The 19,817-nt window shown below is 39.0% G+C and overlaps 1 protein-coding gene across 12 annotated transcripts in view; it reads left to right on the plus strand.

Annotated features, from left to right (window-relative positions):
- Positions 1 to 19,817, plus strand: part of LOC112540344 (uncharacterized) — a 542,784-nt gene that overhangs the window by 469,477 nt on the left and 53,490 nt on the right. For 5 of the 12 annotated variants that reach the window (XR_015793932.1, XR_015793933.1, XR_015793958.1 and 2 more), the window contains one exon: positions 8,530 to 8,601. The exons of the other annotated variants lie outside the window; for them this stretch is intronic. The gene's annotated coding sequence lies outside the window, so the exon portion shown is untranslated. The remainder of the gene's footprint in view (positions 1 to 8,529; positions 8,602 to 19,817) is intronic. 12 annotated transcript variants of the gene reach the window in all.

A 19,817-nucleotide genomic window follows, 5' to 3' on the forward strand; every position in this document is an offset into this window, starting at 1 on the left:
AAATAGTTTTGTATCTCAAAAAGCCTATTGGAACTGGAATACTGTTCAAACTGAACATTAAGTTCAGTCTTTGAGAACATCTTTTGTTGTGATCAGTTTGCTCCGTGTCCATCATTGCTACAACTGTAGAAAAACAGAATGTACCAGTCTTGTTAAGAACAAAATGAAGGGCTGTTGGGAAGGGACTACTTAGAGAAAAAGAAGAAATATTACTAAAGGGAGCAAATTTAGACAAAAGATCTTTGATGCAGTAGCCTTGCCGAAACGAAGCAGTAATGAGTCTGCTCAGTGTGTGGATGGAAGAACAACTGGGGATCTCCATACATCCTAATGAGTTCAAATAAAAAAAGATAAAATATATATATATCAAACAAATGGTGATAAATTTGGAACTGAGGCCAAAATTTGAAATCTCTTAATGGCTGTGGTCAGAAGAGGAAGAGGAGGAGGCTTTACCAGGGCTCTTCTAAGGCTTGTGAGGGGAGGGATAATGGCACAAGCCTATATTATATGTGGGAGGGAGTGTGGGAGGGAGTGTGGGAGGGAGGAAGGAAAAAAAAGAGAGAGGGAGGGAGATTTCTGACACTCCCTGCCAGCTTCCCACAAGCAAAGTCAATGGGGAAGCTGGCAGCAAGTCACAAGTTGCTCATACTCCCACTGCTTTTTTGCCCTTGGCGATTCTGATTTCCTGTTTATGTAAGGAAATATCTCTGAAATGATGACCCAATGGGTCATGGGTTCTCTAGTAAAAAGCTATAACTCAGGTTGATCATTCTGACTCTGTTTTTATGCCACATATAGAAAAGTAGGAAATGGCTTCTTGGAGGGATCCTGCTTGTATGATGCAAAAACACAACATCAGACAAAGTTAGAAGTAGCCAGTTCTACCTGAGTAAAATAGCAAAAGCAAGAACGTACACTTACTTAAAGGCAAGTAGAGGAGATCTCATTTTAAAAAACAAACTGTATTTTATTTTATTGTATCAAGCTAATGAATAAAAGTGTGCATGCACGCAAGTATAAATAATATAATGAGACATCAAAATTAATAATAACGATAATAAGATTAATAATAATTTTAAAAGGGAGGAAAAATCTAGTCTGGCAAGCCAAAAATGGAACTCCTTCCCATTTAACCACTTCACTTAAATGTCATCTCTACCCCTTTGTTGAAAATAAATGAATGCAGATGTGGACAGATAACTCACTTCAGCAATCCTGGGCTGCCAATCAGGTGGAAGTTTCTCCTTCCAGAGGTGTATAATTCTTTTAGTCAGTCCATGTCTAAAAAGTCCATAATTCTTGATCTTGTCAAACACAGAAAGACTCTTGGAGTTTGAAGCACTTGCATTTCCTTTACAAGTTTACCTTAGCGTTTAAGTTTTAAGTTCTAAAACGGCAGAAGTGGGGGTTAATAATGGGAGATGCACAGATCCATGGAGATAGGCTCAACTAAGGCGGTCACATTCAGGCTGCAGAAATCCAAATAATCATTAGATGGCAGCAAGGGGATGGCTGCTATCCAGTGTTCATCTGGAGTTTGGGATCCTAGATGTGGTATCCTAGGCTCAGCATCCCACATAAGTTTATCTGAAAAGATATCCACCTATGGAGACTACTTAGGGTAGATTTTACTGGTGTCCAGCCCTTGTCCCAGTGAGGAGGAAAGTTTTACTAGGGGCAGGGAGACCTGAAAGAAAACGAACAGTAGCTAACAGGGGGAAAGGAAGGTCTTGTAAAACTGCTGCAGGCTTTCTGCTTGGGAACTGACCTGCCAATCAAATTTTACTTGTTGTCAGATCTGCACACTGGCGTGAACACATGGATCTGTTGCTGAGACTGTCCAGGTGATATGCAGGTGTTTATAACCTTTTCCTCACCGACAGCAGCCAGATCTCTTAGCAGATTATGCTCCATGGTTTTTCAGGCGAAAGAAGAGACATTGCCCAGATTCCCAGATGTTGGCTGTTGATAAGTGTATTTGTTTTCATCAGTTTTTACAAATCAAAGCAACCTCTTCCTTTTTGTAAATCATCTGTGCAGATGTTCTCAACACAGTGCTTTGGCCCATAAAAGAACCTGACAGTTTACAGAGTTGCTGTATCATTTCAGGCTCTCTGTTATGTTTCTGCTAATCCTGTTATCCCCAGCAGCCCATCACTGCAAACTGCCAGCCCAAGAATTCTGCAACCAGAGACAGATCTCAGCCCAAGGGAAGGCTAGCAAACTTCAGTTGGCACTTGAAGCAGAAATTTCCTCAAGCATTTCTCCCCATCCTTGGCAGGAAGAACATAATACTGATGAATTAAATAACGGTAAATGTGAAATCCTTCCACCCCAGATGAAGTGTCTGAGGATTAATTCCTCTTCCCAGTGGTAGAGCTGCCTGTAAACTGTGATTTATCAATCAGTTCAGTCAGTGCGCTAGAGCATCAGACAGAATAGTAAGTTGTTAGTATTGGCCCTGCTTGTGGTCAGGTCCAGCTGATATTACTTAATAACTGAACTTATATGGCTGCTTTATTATGAGTAAGATTATTGGATAACTGACACTCCAGGAGTGTCAGTTTGCTGAAGTACCTTACTTTATCTAGGACAGATTCCATTGATTTAGGGCTAATGGCTTGAAGCTGTAGAGCTTCAGATGCTCACTAGATGGTAGATAAGAATTCAGAGTTTCTGTTTTTCTTTCCGGCTATCCAGTGTTCATTCTGATTGTTGCAACCCAGATCTGATAGCCCCAACCATAACTGCCATTAGAAAGACCTTTTTGGAAGGACTATAGCTTTAGACATAAGTGCTTTCCGCCAAGAGGGTTATGAATTCACACATATTTCAAGATATTGCCTTGCCTAGAATATCCATACAGAGAATCCTGTCTCTTCCTTTGCGTTCTGGGAAAACTGCACTGAAGCAAGCAAGATTGTTTTGTGGATCAGGCTGGGAGATTTATCCCTGTAGTAACAATTGTGGCTTGTGGCTAGTATTTATTCACCCAAACATTTCTTCAGGATTGAGAATTCAGTCTTATTTTTATTCTTCTCTGGAGATCTATGATATAATTCCAAGCTAAACAGTGTGACGTTTATGTGATATATTGCATATAGAAAATACAACAAATCTTTTTCTGCTAGTTTAAATTTGCTTGCCTCAGCTTTGCGAGTTTGAGAGAGAGAGAGAGAGAGAGAGAGAAAAGGAAAGACAGAGTTAAATAATTCATTGTGTTTATAAAACTCTTCTTTTTCCAGTGAACCTGGCAATGTCAGATAACTGCCAATGTTTCTTCGGAACCTTATTTATTTATTTATTTATTTATTTATTTATTTGCTTCTGTGGACAGTGAACAGGGTAGAAAGGGGGACCTGAAGAAATTGCACAATGGATCCTGGTATTCATGTGATTCTCTGCCCTAGAGCAGGCCCCAGAGGCTTTTGGATGGCCGTTTGCAAGGATAATTTTTTGTTTGTTTGTTTGATTTCCAGGTCAGTTGCCAAATATGTATGCATTTGTTTGCATGTGTGAAACACAGGAGTTGAGCTCCCAATCGCGTATTAAATGTCAGAATGGCTTTGTGTAAATCTTTGCAGTTGAGCAAAGGCTTTTTTAGTTGTGGTGCCCATCTGTGAAATGTTCTCCTTGGAGAGGCATTTTTATAGGTTTGTATTTTATGTTTTTAATTTACTTTTGGACCATCTAGAGAACTCTGGTTATTGGGTAGTCTTAAAAGTGTCAGAAATTTTATATAAATATATATATATATATATATGAAAGGCGGTGGCAACATTTTCACTTTGTGTTTGCTTACCCCGACAAGAGCCATGCGCAGGTGTTTGCCTGTACGCATGTAGGCGAAATGGAGCACGCATGGCTCCTGAATAGGATCTTTGTGCATTCAGCATGGAGTCCTGAAAAGATGCTCTGAGTGTGTTCCAGTGAATTTGATTACATCTGACTGGTGATTGGAAAACACAGCCTTATCAATGTCAAAGAAACCAAGCAATCGTGAAAAAACAAGCATCAAGTCACTGAGGCTCAATGCATTATTTCATATGTGAACACACAAGAGACTAGAAAATACTGGTACAGTTTTGGTTTTTTTAACCCTACCCTGTCACTGAGATGTGCTGCTCTTACAACTATTTTGTGTGAGAAAAAAATGGCTGGTCCAAAGTCATCAATGAATTTGCAAGGATGAATTAAAATCTAACCAACTCCCTATCTCTCTCTCTCATAGTCCCAACAATCTAACCACTATGCCACTCTTGGCTAATCTGCATAAGCAGCTTGTCCCAAGTTAAGGATTGGCCATTGACCAATCTCAAGGGCAGGAGTTCTAAATTTATATAACGTTTTTTAAAACCTCCAAGAACCTCTGCCAAACAATGGACCAAACTGGGCAGGAGTGACCTCAGATCAAGTACCTTCATGCTTCCTGTTGTGTTCCTTTGATGGATGCCAGCTCCAGTTCTAAGCAAGATCTACTTGCAAGCTGCAGTGTATCATATTTGGAATTGCAAAAATAGTAGATAGCCCACTATTCTTGGGATTCCCATAAAATACTGGCAAAATAGTTTTAATTCTTATCCTGTAGTTGTTATCTATTCTTCTGCAACTCAGATTGCCTTTGCTATCTATATCTTTATTATATAGAAAGATACATTTTTCATATATTGATTCAGGAGATGTGCTTTATACCTCACACATGCATAGTATCTCTCTGCTATTTGTTAAAGTAGTCCAGCTTTTTTCAAGTTCTTGCCCAAGATGAAAAAAAATGAGAATCAATGTTGAGTAGGTGGAGCTGAATCTGGCATTGATCTAGCATCAACTTCACCTTCACACTCTTGCAGAAATAACTAGCAATCTCATGGCACTTGTCCAGATCAAGACCATCCCATACAACCAAATGTAATTTGTGAACAATGTAGCTGTTGCCAATAAACTATGCGTTACAGATTGCCCTTCTTGCATTGGGCCCACCATCCATGACTATGAAGATGTTATTAAGATATGGCTACTGAGACAGACAGCTCTTAATAATTCAGTTCAAGGCTGCACTCATCTATTCTGCCATGTGAGACATCCAGCACTTTGGCATAAAGCATATGACTCTGCATGATAGGAAATGCCGGGGTCTACAAATGCAGACGATTCCTCATTCTTTCTTCACCCCTACAAGTACATAATGAGCTGAGAAGATATACTCACCTGTACTAGACCAAATGTCTCAGGGGAAGTGGATATATCAGGGTTTACTGGTTGTAGGGATCATGACATTTCTCTCCATATCAATGATACAGGGAGGATATTAGTCACCTGCTGAAGATAGTGAGTCAAGGGATACAGTAGACAGAGACAACCAGATGGAGGAGATGCTAGAATCCATTACATTTCACCATGCTGGATGGCCGGTCATGGAAAGCCATCACCTGTACAATTGCAGGTGTCATGTCTGGTCCCTTTTGATCACTCTGCTACTTGCTGCCTAATGGTAGCTTCAACTACTCTGTGGACATTCTTGCTCTGTTTAAGAGTAGGTGCACTACTGCTAGTCAGAAACACAGACTGCCTAGTACTGCCAAATGTGGGAAGGACACCTGGATGTTACCTGACCAGGTGGTTAGGATCCTCAAGGTCAAAAGATGCATGGTGTCATTCCTCAAGCTCATCTGTAGCTTACAGTGGTTGCAGATAGTGTTAATATGGGTCTCCAAGTGAAAATTTGTAGTGCTCCCTTACCACGCTGACCCTGGACCTGCAAGAGACCCACTTTGGTAGTAGTGGGTGCTCTACTGGTACACCTGTATTATCAGGGTCACCATGTGCCATGAGCTCAGATTCAAGTGCGAGCAATACCTCCTCCTCTTGATCTTTTCCCTCAATCCCTGGGTTGAGGAGTGGGCTGACTGCTTCAAATGTCAACATCACAACTTCCTTCTCTACTTCAATGGGGAGAAGAGCTCCCCTCTTAATACTGGGCTCTTCTTCAGCCTCCCCCACCATCATGCCAGCTGGTGGTAACCCTGCTGCCTGAAGGGGAGGAGCCATGATATAAAATCAAACCTTCTGACAAGCTTCATGACTAACAAACCCTGGTACTGCCCTCCCTCTGACTAGCCCTCTACCCAGCCTAGCTCTCCCAGACATCACTTGTTCAGTGAGTTTGGGGGAGTAGGTAGGTATTGTTTGAATAATGTACTTATCTAGGCTTAACCCAGGGTGGGGGAAGAAGCCTTAAAGGCAAGAAAGTTTTAAAACAGCAAAAGAAAAGATGCACATGTATCTAGCAAGCAGATGTGCTATCAGTGACAGTAGACTAATAGACCCATAGGTAAAACTTCTGACCAGAAGAATTAATTTCCCCATACAAGCAAGCCATTACCCACTCCACTCCACTGAATCAAAACTAAATGTTAAACATCAAACAAAACAAAGCATAACAATAAGTAAAATGGAGTGGAGTGGAATGGAATGGAATGGAATTGGGGCTGTGGAGATTGCTATTGATCACCATCACTCCAGCAAAAGCACCAATCACAGCATTGATTTCAATAGTTCTTGATACAATTTCTTCTTCTGTAGCAAATTCTCCAATCAATCTTTTTCCAGCAGCAGACCTGGAATGAATTTCTCTGGGCCACGTGCTCTTTAGATACCTGCTGCTTTTCTCTAGAACTCCACTGGATCATCCTGTCAACCAGCCAAAGCCAATACAAGTGGGGATATAACCAGGCAGGAAAATTGAAAAGATAACATCCCAGTTGCAAGAAAAAGGCAATTTCCAACCGGAGCAGCTAAAAGAGAGTGGAACACTTCAATACTTTGACCTGGAATGATTGCATTTCAGTCTATCTCTGAAATAAAACATCCCCATTTGGTCTAGATCTTGAATGAAACATCCAAGACCTGCATGATTCAGTTTGGACACAGATAACTGAAACCATCTGTTATGTACACAGAATAGTTTCTTCATAGAACATTTTATGCACCCCAGCTTTCTCCCACTCCTACCTCCAGGTGTGCTTAAATTGTTGCAATTTCCAGTGGCAATGCAGTCATTTATGGGTGCTAAGCAGCCTTTGAGCACTTCCTCAATTTCCTTCCATTTTCCCCCCCAATTTACTGTTGCATATTCACAAGAAAAACATTAATATACCACTCAGCAGTATTGCATAGAATGAAATACCTGAGGAGCAATTGATGTGACATGTTCTCTTTTCACTGCAGGAAATTCATTTCAAGAAAAAAATAACGACAGTGATATCTCAGAAGCCTGATGTCAGTATTCGCATTCGTTGCTACTGCAGATTGATAGTGAACTTGGGCTGAACAAATGTCATCTCTTTCACTGAATTTTCCTGTTAAAGATGATGATGACTGGCAGGGAAGAAGCAAAATCTAAATGTTGAAAGGGAGGAAACCACAGTTGTGTTGTACTTAGAATGAAACCCCTTTCCATTCCAAAAACATGCACGTAAAAGACAAAAATATTTTCCCTTTTAGGCTGGAATCCTATGCATATTCACCTGGTAGTAACGCCCTTTTAACTCAGTGCAACTTACATTGCCATAGATATGCATAGGATTGCTGCTGTAAGGAGCCCTGCCCAGATTTTATTTTTATTTGTATAAATCTGAGAACTGCTTTAATTATTTTTGGGTGAACTAGAGGTATACGGGGAGTTTACCTATGTACACATCATTCGACTGATTCTTTCTCCTTTGGCTCAAGCAGCTTTTTCCACCTTGACACCCCCAAATGTGTTGGAAGACAACTCCCAATATTCTCGGGCAGAATGCATGCCAGGTTGGGGAAAGGTGCTCTGAAATCAAAACTCTGTCAGCTGACCTCCTCCAACTCTTCCTCCTCTTGTCCCAACACTCTTTTTGCATCTTGAATCAAAAGGTTTATTCAGCCCCCAATCGGATGTGAGCAATCACAGCTTGATACAAGATACAAGTGATACCTACACCAGACATATACATTCAAATTGGAAAGAAAGTCTTGAAGCGTGCTGTAGATTGCTCTGGTTTTCGTAACTTACACAGGCACACTACTAAGATGTCAGTGGAGAAAGGAAGCCAAAAGGCAGCTCCCTGCTTCCAACATATGAAGGAAGCCACCTTAAAATAGAGCTGAGTCAAAGGTCATAGTTCAGCCTAATTTTGTAAGTGATATAATATGTTGTCTAAATAAAGATTGAGGAAGGAAGGAAGGATTTACAATTAACATATGTTTTCATTTGTTTTTTTTAAATATAACTTTATTAAGATTTTAATAAAGAAAGATAAAAACTAACAGAAACTAATATTTATAATAAAGAAAAGAAGGAACAAAAGAAAGAAAGAAAAAGAGAAAGCCAAAAGTGCAGAAAAAAAGAAAGAAAATATTAAGAAGTAGCTTCTCATTTTCCTTACAACATATAAGTATAAATTTACCTCTTCATCTATGGTTACAGCATGACTTTCATTTTTTTCTATAATCTATTTTTTTTTCCTAATCATCAAAACATTTAATTTTTTTCCCTAGCAATTGCTGAAAACACAGGTCACAAATTTGGGGGTATTGATGCTGTTTACCATTTGTGATCCCGGAGAAGAAGTAAGTGGTAACCTTTAACTTTTTATGAAATTGTAACCCACAGTAATGGCAGAGTGAAGAAAATAGCTTGCAACTGAAAATAAAGGGGAAAAAATCCCTTTTAGAAAATAGAGGTTACAGTATTCGTAGTAAAAAAATTGGTATGCTAATTGTAAATAAGGCCTTTTGGGTTAAGTGATTTATGATTCATATATACTTTAGAATTTGCCAGTGATAGCGACCATGAAGGATGGTCCTATTAAATGGTGTCTTTTCTCTTTAGGCTTCACACTTTGATTCCTCTTTAGAAAAATATATTTACCTAAAAGCATTTGGATTAAACTTGTTCATACATCATAATGAGTGCTGCTCAAAGTTCAAGAAATTTTGTCACATGATGGGATAACACGGAGACAGATCATCTTTCCTGCCAAGGATGAAACCAATGGCCCCTGGGGGATTATTTTTTTTTAAAAGTCAAGATGGCAGTTTGTGGCAGAAAATTGAATCCTGATCCTTTATATGTGTGTGTGATGTTGACACACATACAATGAGGAGGGACTTCAATTATCCTGCTGCAACCACCATCTTGAGGGTTTTTTTAAAAAAAAAAGTTTTTAAATCTCCCTGCAGATACCACTAGATGAAACTACTTTTTTCCACTTGCACAGTTCAGGCTCCAAAGAGATAATTGCCCTTTACTTGGGTCTCCCAACTCTGAGCCTGGGAGAATCAATCTGCCTAATTCCTGGTCTCTTTTTTTTAATTGTTTAAGATAGATAGATAGATAGATAGATAGATAGATAGATAGATAGATAGATAGATAGATAGATAGATAGACACACACACACACACACACACACACACACACAAAACAAAGTTTGAGTTATCAGCTCCTTTTTTAAAAAATAAAAATGGTGAATGGCTATAGCCAAGTTCCAGTTTTGGAGGTATGCTTACCTATTCAGCAAAGAATACCCATAAAATTCTCAAACGTTCAAACTTGCTCAGCTCCCACAAAATGTCGGTGTCCTTGGCCTATGGAAAGCAGTTCCTAGCCTCTGTCTAAAGTCATGGCTCCTTGTGACTTTCATCCATTTGTTAGTGTGGACACCTGACATGGGGACATCCATGAGCATGGAGTTCAGTACAGCCTGAATCTCTGATTGCAAATGAGGTTTGGGGACCCAGGAAGTCTCTATGAATAAAACACTAGGAACATATTCATCCTGTAGCCAAATCTATGCTATTAAATAGATGGAAGATAAGCTGTGCATTATTGATGACAGGGCTGAGGTATGGTCTGAAGCTTTTTTTGGTACGCTTTCTCCCTGGGAGCAGGCAATCTACAAAGAGGACTAAAATTCCAAGCAGCAGGAGATTAAATGTTAATCTTCTAGGATATGTGTGAATGCATGATGAAAAGCAAAAAAGCAAAAGTTTTAGAATGATCCCTGGGAAAATGTGGCTGGAGAGCCAAGAAGAAACTGTTCTTTAAATTTCATGATAACTTGAGATCTCTATGCAGGGGAGAACTAAATATCTCAAATGTTAAAATTTGGCAGCAGAATATTCAGCTTTTCTCTCTAAGCTACCTATGCCAATGCTGCTGAAGTTGACAGTACTTGAAAATTGCTACCATCTGTTGGTTACACTACTGCCAAAAGGAGATAGTGGTTACTAGTCGGCTCCAAGAAGATGACTGTTCATCACAACATAAAAACCCTATCGTGCTGGGCATCAACTACTATCATATTTCATGGCTTCTACAGCTAGCAAACAAAGCAAGCAGGAGTTTAATGTGTTTTGCGGCATATATGTGTCTGTGTGTGAGACAGAGAGAGGGAGGGAATTCAGAGTTTACCAGTTTTTCTGAAATGGTGGTATGTTTTATGGTGGTCTTTGGCTGGCTGGGAGTTCTGGGACTAATAATCTCAGCATATCTGGAAGGCACCAAGTTGGAGAAAGCTGTTTTATGATATTGCAGTGGGCAACGAATCTTCAGGTCTCAATCCTGTATTTTTTATGGAAATAAAAGCCGGAGCATATTTCAATTATATTCTGTGCTTAAGAAATACTTTGAAGCTTTATAGCCTCAGATTATTTTCATCGTTTCAGACCCCACCCAGGCACTAACTACAGTGAACCTCAGCCACTCTTAACTTCAACTTACAGCATGGAATCAATGCTTCATTTTATTCTGTATTAAGACTGTGCAAATCCTTCTAAAGGGGTGCTTCAAAATGCTCAGGAGCACCTACTAGACATCTCTTTTCCAGGTTCATGCTGCTGCTTTGTATGCTGCTGGCTGTCTCACTATGTGTGGCTGGGAAGAGCTTACAAAGCCACAGCACAAGGCTAGAAGAAGACAGGGCTGCTTTCATGTTTTGAAGAGAGGGATTTGTACAATAGTCCTGTACATTACAAGGCACCTCCCTGAATGATCCACACAGCCTACTACGTATGTTTTCCTTTGTGCGTGAGTGATTTTCTTTCTCTTCTCCACAATATTTTGCCAACCAACAAGCCATAAAGAAAGAAATTGCATTGTGATACCATTAACACTACTTATCATTTATCTTCATGATTCATGTTGTTACTCTAGAATACCTATCACTACTTTTAGCACTCCAGCATTCCAAAGGCTCTTAGTTGAACATGGCATTTCATTCATCTCAGCAAAGTCTATGGGCTTACTTTCGTAAGGCTTTTTCTAGAAATGCATATTTCAGTATGGTTACTTTGTAGGTGTAAGTAGACACACAGCACTTGGAATCTATGGATGAGATAGATTTATTCATAATGGAAATACTGTAGAGTACTACTGAGCCAAGTAAAGAAGCATTCTTGCTTCTACAACAGCCTCTTTGAAAAGTGGGGGCTGCATGCACAAGCAATAGAAACATCAGCTAGCAGTTAGGCAAGTGTCCAAACTCCATTTAAAACCTTGGTAGAGTGGCTATTGCCTCACTGAACCAATGCTTTTCAAGGCATCTGCTTCCAAAATCATCTCTAGTTTTCATCAAGGACCATACCTCATGAGAGAACACATGACTGGCCAGCCAAACTCCAAGTTCATTTCCTCTTTGTGAAGGACTGAAAAAATTTCCATTTGTGACTGAATGCCTGGGAAAGTGGTGGTGAAGAAAGCATGGCCTTCCAGATGTTGCTGGGCTCCCACTCCTGGCATCTCTAACCACTTGTCGTCTGGCTGGAGCAGCTGGGAATGGTAATTCGGCAACATCTGGAAAGTCATAGGTGAGGTAGCCCTGATAAAGGTAGATAGAGGACAGACTCAATATCAAGCAATTTTATGTTCATAAATCTTCTCTACTACCAGAGCTTTTTCAATATAGCATTTTGCTTACAGTCAGCACATTTTTTTTCACACAGTGATAATGCACTTGGAGAATATTGGATCAAATGGCACTGTTCCAGGAAATCTGAGGCAACTCTCCAATGGAATTTTCTTGTAACCCTACCCTGGGCTTTACAACCTTTTTGCAAAAATATGGTGGAGCAGTCAAAACACAGCACTAGCTGTAGTATATACCAGAATTATTCTCCTGCTTACAGGAGAAATATGCCTGGATGGTTGATTTAGTGCAGAGGGAACTAACAAAGCCTGTAGATTAGACAGAAATGTACCAACTGTGCTTGTCAAAATACACTCACTCAGAGCTTGCTGCCAGATACCTTTTGAAGCAAGAGCCTTCTTGTATGTTTCTATAAGCTTGTTTGGCTTTCTTTTTTCCATCTTGACAAAATTATGCTTAAGTAATCAATAAATCTTGGCGGCAGTGCATATTAGAAACACTCCTGTTAGCCTACTCTGCAAAAACAATGCTTGCTGTATATATTCAGCCTGATACAGTTATTCCCTTTCATGAACATCAGGCTCGTGCTTCCCATAGTCCTTTCTATGTAACAATGTGTGCATGGGTGCATAGTACAAAAGTTTCCGCCTGGCAGCAGGACATTCCTATGCATTGAAAAGCATGCATAGGAAGTGGTGGGGGGGCATAGAACCAAATCACCTTTTGCCTAATAACAAACGTAAACATATTTGCATTTTCCTACCACTTAAAAGGAGGCAGTGCTGAGGCCCATGCTTAAGGAATCATCACTGGATTCAGTCAAGTTTGATAACTATTGGTTGCTGTTCAGTATTTCCTATTTAACCAAGCTGGAAAAAAATGTGGGAGCACTAGGGTTTCTTAAATTGAATAGATTATTTTGATTTTTTTTTTTTAATCTGAGTGTTGCCCCAGATTTAGCATGGAATCAGCCTTGATTGCTCTGATAGGTAATCTATACTGGCAGAGAGACATGGAAAGGGCAACTTTACTGATGCTCCCAGATCTTTTGGGTGGCATGGATACTTTTAGCCACAGTGCTGTTAGGGTGCTTTGGGGATATGAAGGTTGTCAGCACTGCTTTTTAGTGATTCTATGATCTTCCTGGGTGATAGAAAGATGATATTGCAAGACTTCTACTCAGCCCTCTGGGAATTATCCTGAGGACTGCCACAAAGCTCTCCACTTCTAATTTCCTGTGAGCTTGGTGTGGGACATCTCTAGGGCCTCTGAGTGTCTACAGGCTGGAGAGGACTGGATGTGGGAGATCAAATGGAAAGTGAACTTAGGCAAGAATGACTTGTTACTAAACCCAGAAACTGCAGTTCAAGATTCATAGTTACTTTTGCTGAACAGGGTTGCATCCCCTGTTAAAGACCAGGTTTGCAATCTAAAGATCTTCTTGGACCTAGCATTGGCTTTATACTTGCTCGACTTTCATTGTTCCTCAAAGAGTTCTGAGAATAGTACTTCAGTGACAATGTTAACAAGTACATTAAATATCACTATATTTCCCCACAAAACTGCAATTTCCAGAGTTCCCTGGTGAAAGGGAATGATTATTAAGTTCATTTATGACTTTAGCTTGTCTATTCACAAGTAACATGTGGTCTCTTTAACTGGACTCCTTCCAGGAAAATGTGAATAGAACTGAAGCCAATGTCTACATTACAGATATTTCCAGCAAGATTGTGACAAAAACAAATTTTTCAGCAGACCAAAACCTATCTGTGAAGAATTATTCAATTTTTTTTTAAACACCAGCTCTCCTCAGCTCCATTGTTTCTTGGATTCTGCATTAGCAATGGACAAAACTAAATTTAATGTCACACACACACACACACACACACACACACAATTTACAACATTTTAATTGCACGTGATCCAACCAATCCTAAATACTGCTATGGCTCACTGATTTCATTGAGCATATTTCCATATGGGGCCTTTGCATTGCTCCAGAATAGCTGCAGACAGCATGCTGTCATGCTGCTGCTGATATTCAGCAGTTGAACCAATATATTTCTGGATATATAAAAAATCATAAAATGTGTGTGTGTGTGTAAGTGTGCCTTTGAGTTAATGTTGGCTTCTGGTGGCTGCCTGTACAAGACCCTGTAGTTTTCTTGGCAAGATTTTGGAAGTGTTTTGCCATTGCCTTCTTCCTAGGGCTGAGAGAAGGTGACTGGCTCAAGGTCACCCAATTGGTTTTGTGTCTAAGGTGGGACTAGAACTCACAGTCTCCTGATTTTTAGCCTGGGGCTTTAACCACTACACCAAACTGACTCTTCAACTAGGCTGAAGCTTTAAAGCTAAGGACCCGTCCTTTGAGTTGTATAAAGAAACTGTAGACATTTCCAAATGGTCTTCAAGAACATCCCCTTTTATGTAATGTTACACCACTTATTTCAGATGAAACTTATACTTATCCAATGAAATGATTGTACATCTGTCTCGAAACAAGACACAAGTAACTCCACTCAAACAACTTCTTTAAAAATCAGATGAAAATTGTATGGTTTCTGAAAACTCACCAGCTATTATTGATAAAATTATGGAACAGAAGAAAAATTATTTATTAGTAAGGGACGTATAAAGGTAGATCCATTAGCCAAGTACAATTTATAGCTGATGGGGTGGCAAGTCATAGTTTAAGTTTCCATATATTTCCATCTCTCTCTCCTTAGAATAGACTAACAGTTGATGAGTGAGATGTATGCATTATACATGTATTCATAAAAGATAACTGACCAGCTTTTGGAATGCTAGATTACTTGGAAATGAAGTCATTTTTCTTAGGTGCTTTGTCCATTACTACCTCAGGAGTATCTTAAAGAACCCTATCTTCCTAGAAAGTACATATGTTCTTGTAAGCTACTGTATCTTTCCATCCTTGGAAGCAAAGGTTACAGAAACCTTTTCAGTGTGAAATATTGTGATACTTCGTATACAAAATGTCCTAGATATCATTCCTGGAAACCTCTAGATTGTGCTGCCATGCATCTAGGAGAGAAGTTCTTGAACTTTCTAATATGGGCCAACTAAAAAGTTGAAAAATCATTGAGGCCAGCCATTCCTAACATAGCAGTACATATAAGCAGAGCCACGACATAGAACCATTAACCCTGAAACAAATATGATCTTATATTATGAAATGAGCATTTATTTTAACAAGGGGAATTATTGCCATTATAAATAAATAAATAAATAAATAAATAAATAAATAAATAAATAAATAAATATCAACTTTGTAATTTCTAACTCTTCCAATATATATCTAGGCATTTGCTTACAATCATGTCTTATCTTCTGGCTGGTAGTCGGGAGTGGTGAAGACTGAAGGTGCTCCAGGGTATAGATACAACAATACTGTACTGAGAATTGGGGACAGCTCTATGTAGTCAGTATTGGGTTAAATGCACCGATGGCCTGACTCAATCTAAATTCCTGACTGCTATCCAAACAACGCAAATCTTCTGTTTGGTACAGTAGGTAGGATTCTTATGTAACAGTGGCTCCAGTAGGAGGAAGAAAAATCAGCGAGGCTTTCTCCAAACATGAAAAAGTCTGTATCATGACGAGTGTCTATGGCAGCTCTCCAGAAGTGGACAAATTTTAAATTGAAAGACCAGAGAGAACGGCTGATTATCAGTAATGTAAAGTGAACTTAAATATAATTACTTTTATATGACTTCCGTAAGGAAGTCATATGAAAGCTTTTGTATTTCTTCATTTTATTTGTTTTATTTTCACTGACAATATTAGCCAAATATTTAACCTAACATGTCCATATTCTATGTTTTCTTGGTTAAAAAAAAAGGGGGGGGGAGTAATCTGATGAATGCAGAAATGAAACATGTTTCAATAATTATTTTTACCCTGAATCTGTCAGGCATTGTTAAGCAGAAGGATTGGTCTCTTGTTATCTTAATCACAAGTGATTAAGTGGCTTAGTCTAGGATTCTATTAGGACAGAGTTTCTCAACCTTGGCAACTTGAAGATGTGTGGACTTCATATCAATTCTATGCTGGCTGGGGAATTCTGGGAGTTGAAGTCCAAGCATCTTTAACTTGTCAAGGGTTGAGAAACACTGCTGTGGAGACATGTTGAACAGTTGTCTTGGCTGCCTTGGGGGAGGGAGTAAGATTAAAGAATGTTCCTGGCTCTCAATTAAAGAACGGTGGTAGCAAAGAAAAGAACACTTATCCCTAACAGAATAATTGTTTTTTTAAAAAACTTAGAAGAATTCTAAAAGCAGGCTTTATTTTCCCTGATTTATAGATAGTAGCAGTATATCTGAGTGAGTAGATATAATGGGTAATGAAAACACAAACTCATTCTTATGAACTAGGAGTGAGTTATAATTGACTATTCATCTGAGGCAGGTCTGCCTCTGGAGCCGAGATTCTGGCTACTAATCTGAACAGATAGCTTTTGCTAACACAGAGACAGACAGACAGACAGACAGACACACACACACACACACACACCGTGTAATATCTAGAGGTGCTTTCACTTGGGTACACAATGATATATGGTGATTGATATACACTTATATTTTATGAACTAAGTCTTCCCTGTCCCTTGGTCATCATCTGTTGACCATATCCAGAAAAGAAGAAGCTGAGTGTTGATTGAATTAATGCCGTAACCAGATAAGACAACTTGGTAGTTGGCTTGATGATTCCTGAGAATCTCAGTATTTACTGACTTATTCTCAATTGTAATCTTTACTCATATAAAAAGCAGTGTGTCTGAATGAGTAATTAAATGTGATGAGTGATGAGTAACTAAACAAATCCCAATGTTAAAGGAATGTGTCTTGAATTAATAACAACTGAATTTATGACTTCTGAAACACATTTATATTTTTATCCTCCATACTACCGTAAGTCTAATAAATAGGCCTGTTCACTTTCTTAATTTGCTAAAAGAAAAGGCAGACAAGTTTCTTCTATTGCCCACATGTTGACCCACACTGAAAAACTTCACCTAGTCTTTTTGCCAGATTACTTTGTCAGTGGCACAAAGAATCTCATCTGAAGGCTGGAATTTGGTCTCCTACTTCACCTCGAACAAGTAATCAGTGCTAAAACTGAGAGCCAATTTGGTGTAGTGGTGAAGGTGCTGGCCTAGAAACCGGGAGATTGTGAGTTCTAGGCCTGCCTTAGTCATGAAAGCCATTGGGGTTCCTTTGAGCCAGACAGTCTCTCTCAGCCCAACCCACCTCATAGGGTTGTTATTGTGGGGAAAATAGGAGGCAGGAGTCTTAAGTATATTTGCTGCCTTGAGTTATATATAAAAAAGGTGGGATAACAATCTAACAATAATAATAACTGGATCCTAATTTAGGCCAGATTAGATGAAGTCACATTCCAGAATTGTCATAAATCTATTCAGATATAACCACAGCCCTACAGATTACTGTACTGTTCCTTTAAAGCCTGAACAAGTAGACCTCCTCTTTTATTTCCATTTTCTTTGTACCAACTGTTTTTGTTTAATATTTGGCTATATCTAAATGACCTGGTAAATTGTGATTTGATTTAATTCTTAAATACAGAGATGGCTCAAAAATACTGAATTAATTTCTTACATTGGAAGCAATTTAATTCTCCATTGTTATATCAGGCGTCTCTTTTTTTTTTTTTTTAATGTAATCTCCATGCCACAGTCCTGTGCCTAATTTACTTGCCCTGATACTTATGGAGTATAGGTATCTGTAACTCCCTGTCAGTGTGATGTCACAACTGTATGATTTGACAGTCTATAGCAGAGAAACTGTGATTCAGATCACTGTTGCAACTAGGCTGATTATAAGAATCATAGGAAAATCGACAAGACTGCTTAAACAACACAGCAACTAAACCAATATTGTGCACTTTGATTGGTAAGAGCTGTGCAAATTCTGAGGTGAGGATTCCCATCAAGTGTCACTGTTCCATTTTTTAAGCTGAAGATGCAAGGAACTGAGTCTGGAACTTTCCAGGTGCTCCGATGGACCAGTGGACCTTTCCAATATCAAACAGAAATCGAATGCATGGTGCAAACATTATATTACCCACATATTGCTTCAAAGTCATTTGTCATACCCCTACAATGATGTCATATGTTAAAGGCTAAGGGGCAAAGTTCATCTTTAGGCGATAGTAATATGGAATCCTGCCTACATCAGAGTGAAGGATGGCATTAGGGGTTTTTGACAGGATGAAAAGCCTCTTCCCTGCTTTTGCAACTAAGAAGAGCTGTTCCATCATGTTCAACGGCAAGAAATTCCCCACTCCAAAATCAAGCCAGCGGGTTATTAGAAGCATAAATCAGTTTTCAGCCATGGATAAATCCACCTAGTCTTTCAGACAGCACAAAGCCTTTCCTACATTAAAGCATTATAATCATTGTGGCAGCTTAATAGGATTGATGAGCTCAACCGGCAGCAGTGACCATCTTAGACTTAAACAGCTTGATGAATTACTCTTTGCGGCTACAAAGTGCATCTGTCTGTGGAAAGCATTAAACATTTGTTGACCAGATCTCTTAAACCTTGGAACCGTGGGAGCTGAATGATAGAAATGTAACATGTTTTGAAAAGGAAGCCATAATCTATTATTACTTTTCCTTTCTAAGTCTCAGTTTTACCTTTCATCCCTTCAATACCCCTCTGAAAACAAGACAGAGACTCAGAAGTTGGATGGTGAATTGACAGTACATTGCATGGCTACCTTGTTGCAAAGTGAATTATTTCCATATGTGTTTAAAACAAAAACTTAATGCTTCTCCTGTCTAAAGACTTTTTTTTCCCCCTAAAAAGAACAGGATTTCCAAATTTGCCACCTGCACTGTGCTATGTAGCAGATAAAAATAGCAAAGGAACCACTAATGAAAGCCAGATACTGAGGAACACTAGGACCTATATTTTTATTCCATCTATATAAGACCACAGGAATTATTTCCACTACCTGGCCAAGAACTAATATCAATGAAATGTGATGTCTCTTCAATCACAGCAGGCCAGGTCAGGGCTAAGCTAAGTCTGCTTCTTGCCTACTTTCCAAAAACTTAAGATTTGTCCAGGTAACCTTGCTTGAATTAAAATTAAGGCTGATCTGCACTGCTGCCATGCCATAGGAAAATATTTGTCTATGGATAAACATGCAGCGTCCACTCATTTGGCTTCAAAAACTTGCTCCAAGAAGACTTCCTGGAGACAGGCTAATAACTAAGGCATGTTTATAAGAAGGGTGAAGTGCTTATGGAAATCAGAAGATCAGCCCAGATTTAACTCAGCATATAGTGCAGGAACAGCCATCTGCCATCTGAAATGTCCTATTTATCTTGCCAAAAGAAATGAAAAAGATTACTACTTATGTTAATGTTACTTCATTTAAATGCAGAATACAAATGGCTTCTGTCTAGAATTCACTATAATCTTTTTTTTTTAAATCTTGGTGGCTTAAAACCGACTAGTGATCAATCTTATTTATTGGCTGAATCAGTATATTGATCACTTGCTGCTAAATAAACATGTAGGTCAATTACTGTCTGCAGCCATTAAGGATATCTGCTTAGTGAATGCACTTATATCGGCTGACATCTTGTTATATATCTTTTGATCTGTCAGTCAGTCAGTCAATCAATGAATATTTATTTACAATCACTGACCAAGCCTAAACTATAAGAAAATGCAGCCGCACTCTATGACATTAACTAGAATAATACGATAAGAAATGCATGCATATGATATTAATTGTAGTACAAAACTTTAAAATGTTTATTTTATGCATGTATTTTGAGTATGTATAAATAAACAGGTTTTAAAAACCCATAGCACCTCACTAGGGTTGCAGAATCTGTCTACAAATTCTGTTCCAGAGAAAACTTAT

Source organism: Python bivittatus, unplaced genomic scaffold (genome assembly GCF_059951505.1).
Source record: "Python bivittatus isolate LINGU-HERP-01145 unplaced genomic scaffold, Pbiv_v1 ctg000840_np1212, whole genome shotgun sequence".
NCBI classification, from domain to species: Eukaryota; Metazoa; Chordata; class Lepidosauria; order Squamata; family Pythonidae; genus Python; species Python bivittatus.